The sequence below is a fragment of the Mauremys reevesii genome, linkage group 3 (assembly GCF_016161935.1).
Source record: "Mauremys reevesii isolate NIE-2019 linkage group 3, ASM1616193v1, whole genome shotgun sequence".
NCBI classification, from domain to species: domain Eukaryota; kingdom Metazoa; phylum Chordata; order Testudines; family Geoemydidae; genus Mauremys; species Mauremys reevesii.
The window spans coordinates 133,950,341-133,960,349 of NC_052625.1; positions in this window are offsets into that span (position 1 = coordinate 133,950,341).

Here is a 10,009-nt window from a genome sequence, read left to right on the forward strand (position 1 = left end):
GGGATTGGTGGGGGGTAGAAGGAGGGGGGATGGTTAATTCCTCTTTGTTTTAAGATCCAGGGAGTTTGGATCTGTGTGAAGCCTCTCATGGCAACCCAGGGAGGGGAAAGTCTGGGGGGGAAAGGAGGGAGGATGGTTAATTTCTCCTTGTTTTAAGATCCAAGGAATTTGGATCTGTGTTCCCCAGGGAAGGTTTTGGGGAAACAGAAAGTGTGCCAGACACTGATCTCTGGCTGGTGGCAGTGTTACCAGATCTAAGCTAGGAATTAAGCTTAGAAGGGTCCATGCAGGTCCCCACATCTGTACCCTGAAGTTCAGAGTGGGGGAGGAAACCTTGACACATATAAAGTGGTTCTCCATATTAAAAAAATAAAAATCCAATGTGTTTCTTAAATCTGCCCAAACTCTTACCTGAAATGGTCATGTTCTGCTCTCTACCCCATACTCCCCACCAAAATGAGAGAAAACCATGCTAAAAGGTGAAATGGAACAGAACTCACTTGAAGGTAGGCATAGATTCTGACCAATGTCCACATTAGCAAAGGAAACAGGAGTTCATGGTTTACCTGTAATCCAGACATAAGAACATAAGAAAGGCCGTACCGGGTCAGACCAAAGGTCCATCTAGCCCAGTATCTGTCTACCGACAGTGGCCAATGCCAGGTGCCCCAGAGGGAGTGAACCTAACAGGCAATGATCAAGTGATCTCTCTCCTGCCATCCATCTCCATCCTCTGACGAACAGAGGCTAGGGACACCATTCCTTACCCATCCTGGCTAATAGCCATTTATGGACTTACCCATCATGAATTTATCCAGTCCCCTTTTAAACATTGTTATAGTCCTAGCCTTCACAACCTCCTCAGGTAAGGAGTTCCACAAGTTGACTGTGCACTGCGTGAAGAACTTCCTTTTATTTGTTTTAAACCTGCTGCCTATTAATTTCATTTGGTGACCCCTAGTTCTTGTATTATGGGAATAAGTAAATAACTTTTCCTTATCTACTTTCTCAACATCACTCATGATTTTATATACCTCTATCATATCCCCCCTTAGTCTTCTCTTTTCCAAGCTGAAGAGTCCTACATCTACTCCTCGTGCCAGCCTTCTTCCATTCTGTGAGTAACAAAGCTGCTCACTGGGTAAGAGTGAACAGTAACTGTTATTTATTTATGAATTAGACTGACATGGTGTTTTACACAGTAAGACATGTTCCCTGCCCTGAAGCATTTATACAAGACAGAGTGAAATGCCACCAAGTAAACAGCAATGGAGAAAGGAAACAAATCATGTGTCACCAAAGCCACCACAAAGCTCTGGATTTGATCCTCCAGTATCAGCCAAACACACCTGCCAATCTTCTCCTGGAAGAAGAGAAATGTGTTAATTATTGCATCACCCACATTCCATTTCCTCTGACCGATGGAATAACCTATAATTCACTTACCAAGGTCTCTGTGAAACCATCTGCCTCAACCTTATCCTGAAGGTACTAGCAATATACCTATTAATAAAGATCCATGAACTCTGAAACAAATGTACTGTAACAAGCACTGCAGAACAAACATGCATAACAGATGCACAGCGTCTGGGGACTTAGACATGTGATGATAGTCAATATGTACAACATAAGGCTTATCTTTTCTCCCACCAAAAAAATAAAATCTCTATTTTGTTCTTGAGATTAATGGTCTATACTGTATCATAACCAGAATGGGAAACAATTAAACAAGTATATCCCATGTTGCTCATAGGACCACACACGTAGTGATTTCCATTTGTAGCATACCCAGGAAAGACTGACTAGATTGTATGTCACAGAAGGATAAATTCACACACCACTAGATAACTCCTCTGATGTCACAGGAGCTACATCAGGGATGGATTTTGTTCAGAATGCTTAAAATACTTTTTTTTTAATTATGTGTCCTTTAAAAAAAAAACCACAAATACATTAAGAGTGTTGTGATCAAAATTACGCGATAGCTGATTACATCTCATGAATTTACATTGTCATTAACAGAAATAATCACAGACAACTAACAACATTTAGGTGATTGACTATATTGCAAAGAAAAATAAAACATTCCACTAATTGCATGCAGAATACAGCATGTATTGGATTTCAGTAATTTGGGGTTGTTTTTCTTATTTGTAATTTGTGTGATAAGATGCACACATTTTTCATTAGTTATAAGGTCCATAAAATGCAACATTTGATGAAATACTCTTGCACAACTTTAGCAGGTTTTCTATCAGGAGAATCAAAGATATCAGTGAACTCATCAGGCTTGGAAAAATGAAGATTTTTTTGTGGATGAATTAGGTCTTGGTTCATAATCCGTGAGTCTATTAAAACCTTATGACAAAGAAAATCAAACAAGTCTCAAACCCTTCCTCAATTGTGCAGAATTATGGAAGTATGCATTATAAAAATTAAGATAATATCAGCATGCCCCTCAGCCTATTTCTGTAAAGCTCAGCATTTAATCATTTATTTTGATAGCGCTTTACCAGCAGAAAACAGTATAGACTGTCTTTGGTTCAGATTCTTATACCACTGTAGTATCTGAACAAAATAATTAACATCTGACAAGTGTGGTTCATTCTTTCTTACCTTCTATACCTGTCCCCACCCAAGAAAAATTGTCTGAGGTATTTTTTTTTAATTTCCATTTTTAAAAATAGCTCCATATATTGTATTTAAACTATGCTATGTGTACCTGCACCCTCACTTTACAGACACAAACACCCAGATATCACCTGGGTATGTATCACCTCATCAAGAATTTTAAATAGTTAATATCTTCATGGCCCAGGGATGTACTAACATCTGCATAGGTTGTGAATGGAATGAGTCCCTACCCTACCCCCCAATACCACACATGCTGTATTAATTAACCACACAAACCTGTCTCCACCTGGGTTTTTCCTTTACTCTTACTTGAACAACTAAGAAATTTTAGCCTGAGCTTCCTCATAAGCTGGATACTTCTAGGATTATTCCTTACAAACCCTGCTCTCACACCTCTTACCCTCTCTCTTGTCTTGTACTCTCTACCTTTTATCATCCTGAGTTAGAGTTAATGGGACCCACCTAATCTGGCTGCCAGACAAACAGAAAATACCTCAGTGGAGGGTTCTAGAACCTGACATCCTGTCACAGACCCCAATGTGTTTTGGGTGGCAATTCTAATACTCATGAACACAAAGGTACCAAGGTCCCCCCGCATGAGACGGGGCAGAGGAAATGGGAGCCAGATGGGCTTCGTAGTGAGGCCTAGCTAGATCTCCTCCCTCTGGAACAGGATCTATGCCTACCTTCAAGTGAGTCTCAGCATTAAAAGGGAGACAAAATTAAACCCATGAAGTCTGCAAAACCACCACAAAAATGAGAAGAGAACTCAAGAAAGAAAAACAGGAACCCAATAAAATATTAAATTTTAGAGAAAATAGAGTAATAGTAACAAACCCCCAACCTCCTTACCTCCTCAGGCACTGCCACCCAAAGATAGCTTTCCTCATTGCAACAGACTCTGAGGTTCCAGGCACAGATTCCATGCGGCAGAAGCTTGGGGTGAAGTGGGTGACCCTCCACCATCGCACCTGCATTTTTAATGTATAAGCATAGCCCCTGTCCCTGGTGCAGGACAGAGACATTCACAGCATCCATCAGAACAAAGGAGAAGTGTGAACTAGTGCAAAAAATAATTAGTTCTTATGCAATCTTTTCATCCTTGGATCTCAAGACCCTATACAAAGGGAGGGAGGTGTCACTATTCCTTTCCTACCAATGGGAAAAACTGTAGGAACAGAGGTAAAGAAACATACTCAAGATCATAGAGAGGCTAGTATCAGAGCCAAGAACAGAATCCAGACCTACTGATTCCCAGTCCAGTATCCTAGCCACTTAACTATGCTGACTCAGGTGGTCTGCCTATATAACAAATATTGTATATTGTAGACGTCAGACACTGCTGCAGGAAGCTGTACTGAAAACTCTGGGATAGATGAAATGACCTACAGAGCCTGCAAAGCTTTCAGGAAATGTGGTGTGTAATACACAGCATTGGATGCACCCCGCACAAGATGGATAGCTTGGGCCATTACATCAGAATCTTGGCTCTTTCCATCATAGCAGTGTAGTTGAAATATAGCAATTCCTTGGTGTAGCCAGGGCTTATCTTTCCAGTGACTTTTGCAAGTCACCCAAGTCTTGCTCAGTTCCTTAGATATTAATACATTCCAATCAGATACCACACCAAATCACCTACAAGTGTCAGCAAAGTTCTATTATTCTCAGCAAAGTCCCATTATCTCCACAACTGTAATAAAGAAAGGCAGAAAAGAGCTAGACTTTTTTAATTAGGCTATTAAAGGAAGGAGACTGGAGGAAATGAACTTCATTTCCATTCTTATTGCCTTGTTTTTTGATGTACACATCTTCCAAGTTTGATACACAATTGCAGTCCATTAACAAAATAACTTAATTAGCTTCAACGACAGCAAAGAAACAATTAAATATGTGTGCAGTAAAATATCTTGTTATATACTTTCAGTTTCAAATTTAACAGAGAGGAGTTCCTCCCTTGAGTCTCAGCTACGTCAAAGGTTCTGGACCTGTGTTTCTTATTGAAAGAACTGTGACTTATAAAATTGATCCTAAATTTTATTAAAATACTTACAAAAAACCCAAGAAAACCTAAAACCAAGCTTAGCTACTATTAATAAACTAAACTAAGAACAAAGCAACACAACATTCAAATAGCCAATCAAAATAAAAACAAATTAGTCTCAATACTGAAATGGAACTAAGTCAAATTAGTTAAATCACCAAATTTATATCCACAAATAATGAATCCTTATGCAGTCCAGAAGTGGCTGACTGATCTTTAAATCCCAACTAAAGAATTTTACCAGTCAATCAAATCTATAGTTTGAATGGTTAAATATCTTAATATTGAAACCAAATTATTATCTAATGTCTGGACCCCTAACCTCAAAGCCAATTATAAAACTTCTATGATAGCTAATCCTTCCCTCCCACTCCACCCCCAACCCTGCACAGAGATACTATAATACATAGTTTTTCAGAAATCTCCTGCTAAGTTTAACACCTCTTATTTAACAGAAATTGCAGATGATAATTGCAAGCTTCTTAGGACTTTTTGACATAAGACACATTCTAATGAGCATCTTTATGAGACAATATTTAGAGCTGTTCTAAGGTGGGGAACTTCTTCAGGTGCCTTCCTAATGTGGACTTTGAGTGTGCTCACATATATATGCATGCACAAAGCTGCACTTTCACATCTGAAAAGTATCTGGGATATCTCCCAGTTAATAAAAAACAAAAGACAAAAAATAAAATGAGGGAAATAAGACACTTAAGATACCCGGGGTGTGGCAAACTCCTCACCTCTTGTAGTTTTCTGAACGCTCAGAGTCAGAGAGAACTTCAGTCAAGGAGCCACTTAGTGATGTTCTACTGCCATACAGCTTCTTGCTAGTGGGCCTCCTTCAGGTGCTGCTGGAAAAGACTGGTCAAAGACTGGAGTGGCCTGGGTCCAGATCCTCAAAGGTATTTACGCTCCTAAGTTTCATTAAAATCAATGGGTGTTAGGTGCCTAAATACCTTTGAGGAGCTCGACCCTGGTGGTTGATGTTGTGACTTTCTCTCCCTACGGTGATCAGTCTTGGAGATTCTGGAACATGAATCTTCCCTCAGATGGATTTTGACCTGAAAGCCAAGACTTCTCAGCCTTATCCTTGAGCCTCATGGTTTAGGAATAACACTTGCACTGCCTTACACCACCTCCCTCCAAGGTCTTGTGTGAATCAGGTGTGAAGTCTATCTTGGAATTATGCAGCTTGGTCCAATCAGGTGTAAATAATCATCATTAGCACATCAATTTGGAAAAGTCCCATTTAACCCAGCAATGTGAAAAATATCCAGTGTTTTGCATACCACAAAGATTGGTAAGTTTGTGACTACCTCCCCCAAAAAGTGATCAAAAATCTGGGTTCATGAGATTACTTTTGAGGAAGCTGGCATGGTCTTATCTGGGTGAAATGTCTTAAGATGACAATTTATGGGAAATTCAATATAAAAATCTTTCTAAAAATAGCTATTAGGAAAAACCCTAGCACAACAAAAGCACTCACTCAACATTCATTCATCAGCAAAATTCAAATAAATTCATACTTAAGATACTTTTAGTCATCTCCAGTCAACATTCTTATTCTTGTTGCAAACAAGAATTATAGTAATGTTTCTATTTTGGAACTGGACTATAGGCCAGACAGCTTTTCTTCTGAAATCTAATTCTTGATAGAGAAAAATGATTTTACAGTTCAAGATTAAACCCATTTGAAATATAAAATGTAAATGTTATATAAGGTCTGTATATCCATATATGCTATTCTCCTCACAGGAAACTAAATGGCTTTTGTGGATTTTCCACAAATCCATAGATTCTCCAGTCATGAATGCACAAAGAAATTGCATGAGGAGAATTGTGGAAAGGCGCCATTCCCTATATCAACAGTAAGAGGCGGAGGGGTTAAGTGAAACATTGAACAGGTAGCAAATAGCCATAGAGAGGGCCAGATGATCCTCAAGATGCGGACAACATAAGGTTTGTACTGCAGAGCAGAGATGGAAATCCTGGTCTTTTTAAAGTCTATAGCAAAGTTCCCATTGATTTAAATGGCATCCGAATTTTACCCCTATTCCCTTGCATTAGCACATCATCAGCTCTGGTTATTATCCAGGGACTGATGATGGAACTGGACCAGCTTCAACCCCTAAAGAGTCCCCTAGTGGCTTCAGATTGTACTACACCCTAAGTTTAGCACTCCCACTACACACCATGTTGTGTCTTCTACAGTGCGGTTGACAGCTGGGACATTATTGGTGGGGTTTAGCTCCACCAGCCCATAGTGACTTGGCACTTCCAATAGTATTGATATCATCTTCACCAGCATAGTGCTGCACTGATTCATGCATTTCAGCAATGCAGTGCCACTTTGCTCTGATGCTACCAGTCTTGACCTCAGAAGCAGTCAATCTGCTCTCAACCACACCTTTAACTGCATCAAGACTATAACATGAAAACAATCTCAGAAGTGGTCGGGCTTCATAGTGTGGCTCTGCACTGAAACTACTTACCTTAAACTCCAATAGCTGAGGTGAAGGGCTGCCTCCGTGTCAGGCTTTAGAGAGCAGTTTTGAGGGGCAGTTCTGTGCCACTAGTCAATATTGTTCACAATCTGCTCTGAGGCAAACACCTTCCAAGCACCCCAGACTCAGAATGGCTCAGACTTATTAGTCTCTCTTTTGGAGACCTTAGGGCATGGACCTCTCTGCACAGAGAACTTGAAGTGATGCCTACAGGACAGAGTGATACCCCAAAGTAATCCCTAAGGGCTCTTCATCTCACCCAATACGTCTAGCAGACAAGAGATAAAAGCCATAGAAAAACAATCTCCAGACAGTGAGAAAATGAGTCAAAGGTAATTACTTAGCTAGGGAATTCAGTACGTCAAGGGATGTGCCCAGACCACTGACCATTAGCAAAGCATTGAGGCTACTGAAATGCTGTGCAAAGAAGGACTATCAACAATGAATGAAAAAAAGTCCAGTGACCCGCAACGTGCCAAGCACTTCAAAGCACATGAACTGTAGCAGCTGAAAAACCCTCCTTTTCTTAGGAGAGGCACTGACAACACAACTTCAGCTACTCAGTTAAAAGTGTTAAAAAAAAAAAAAAAAAAAAAAAAAGACAATCCGAACTGTGAAGAGCCACTCCAGAGTCCCAGAAAAATAAAGAAGAACAAGCAAAATCAAGTGAATTTAGAAATGGCATCCAAACCTAGATAAAAATCCAAGAAGGCAGCAATGACTAGAAGCAGCTGTGACAGCCACAACTCCATATTATCCTCAGAGAGCCCAGTCAGAATGAGGGAAGCTCTGACACATGGGCAGTTGATCTCAGAATGGTGCCTCATTTGGCCAAAAATCTGAGAACTAGACAACTTCCATCTCACACTACGCAGCTGATAAAAAACAGTGGAAATCCAGTCAATATGATTTCTTTAGAGGTCACTTAACAATAACAGCATTTCCTTTGAACTGGATCAAGGTATTTCTGTTGGCTCTTTTTTTAAAAAAAATAAGAGAATATCTGACTAAAATTACAAAGAAAATTTATATAATGCAGTGAAATATGGTCTGGATCTCTACTGGCCAATGAATATCCAATAATTCACTTTTTGCATGTTAACATCTCTATCTGGCATTAGTTCAGTCACTGTGTCTTCAATTTATTCCCCCAAGATAAATAAAATAGTGTGTGTTTAAAAAGAATAGGAAATATTTGGCTTAGCACTAATATCCATAACCTAAGGATGAATCAATCTGCATTAGTGCTAAACAGGATGATGCCCGCTAGCAACCTCTCCAATTGTCTTTTACATTTTTGGCTTTTGACACGAAGCTGCTCATAACAGGCGCACAACTTCCAATATCCTCTGCCACATCATATTCATTCACCGAGCACTGAACCATTTTGAGTAATTTCACACATATCAGTGCCTATAATTGTGACAGGCAGTCCCATAGCTCATGCTTCACTGATGTGTGCTAATCAAAGATGATTGTTTTTAGTCAACACATCCACCACAAAGAATGGCTATCAGCTTTAGTAGTTATTTTCACTGCTCTCTCTTTCCCTCTCTCTCTCTGTTGACTGTTTTTTTAAGTGTCTTGGCATGCCAAGCTAAGCAGGATAGCTATTGAGCCCACATCATTGTTTTCTGTAGAGTGTAATTCTCTCTAATATACTGTGTTCCCATGGCTGTTGATACCCAGATTGCCCTGATCTGGTTTCTATCTTCAAGCCATAGAGTTATTCGGGGACACATGAGGTATCTGAGGTGTACTTTGCCGCTCATATTAACGGTGCCCCTTTGACCTGAGTGGTTAGCCAATATTTGGGGCTGTAACTGGGTGGTCTTCTTCTTAAAGGTCAAGAGGTGATGAGCAAGTCAGCTCTGTTCAATTAAGCCCTGTCCTGCTACAACTGTGCAGGGTTGGATTTAAGAGGAAGGAAGCCCAGAAGTGAAGGCTGGCTGGAGAGGAGAACAGAAGGTTCTGAGAAGCCAGAGGAAAAGCACAAGATAGGCAGGTCTGTGGAAGATGCCAGGCAGAAAGGCCTGGCATTGGCTGCCTGGGAAGGACCCCAGGAGGGTCTGAAGGGAGAGACAAAAAGGAGCCTGGGAAGAGTGAAAGCTGAGCCTGGAGGGTGGTCAGAAGAGTGCTTGAATAAGAGGAGAGAAGACAGACCTCCTTGGGAAGGAGGGGCTCAGCCCAGTTTGAGACTGGGACAAAGATTTTGTGTTTTGTTTGTTTTGAATGTGGATACATCAGAAGGGGTTGGCTTTTGTTAATGGCTTGGCTGGAGGGCTAAGTCACAGAGGGTAAACTGAGGCAGAGCTGCTGTAATGCCCCACTATGTCATGAAGGGGCATTCTGAGACAATGAGGTTTGTGATAGGGGCCCTGCTGGGTTGTTTCCATTAGGAGAAGAAATGGATTATACAAGTCAGGTATATTTGGTTCAATCTTGTTTGGTTAAAAAGAATGTCAACAAAGTCCTGTTTCCCTGAGCACATTAGAAACAAATCGCAGGAAGTTTCTTTGCTCACTATTTCCAAGTCTGCACCTCCCCAACCTCAGTCACTTCTGTGTCCCAAGAAGCTCTGTCTTGCTGTTCCCTCTCAGGGACACTTTTGTAGCTGCTTATCTTGCTGTCTCTTTCTCCACCCAACACACACACACACAGCTTGCCAAACAATTCCCTAGCTCCTTCAGAATCCCACAGCTTAGGTTCTGATCAGGCCTTGCCATGCAGCCCAGTGCTTTGGACTGTGGCATCTACTCTTCCAGCTATCTAACTTCATAAAGAGGCTTAATTTAGCCTTCCATTTAGCCTGAAAAAGCGATGCTTA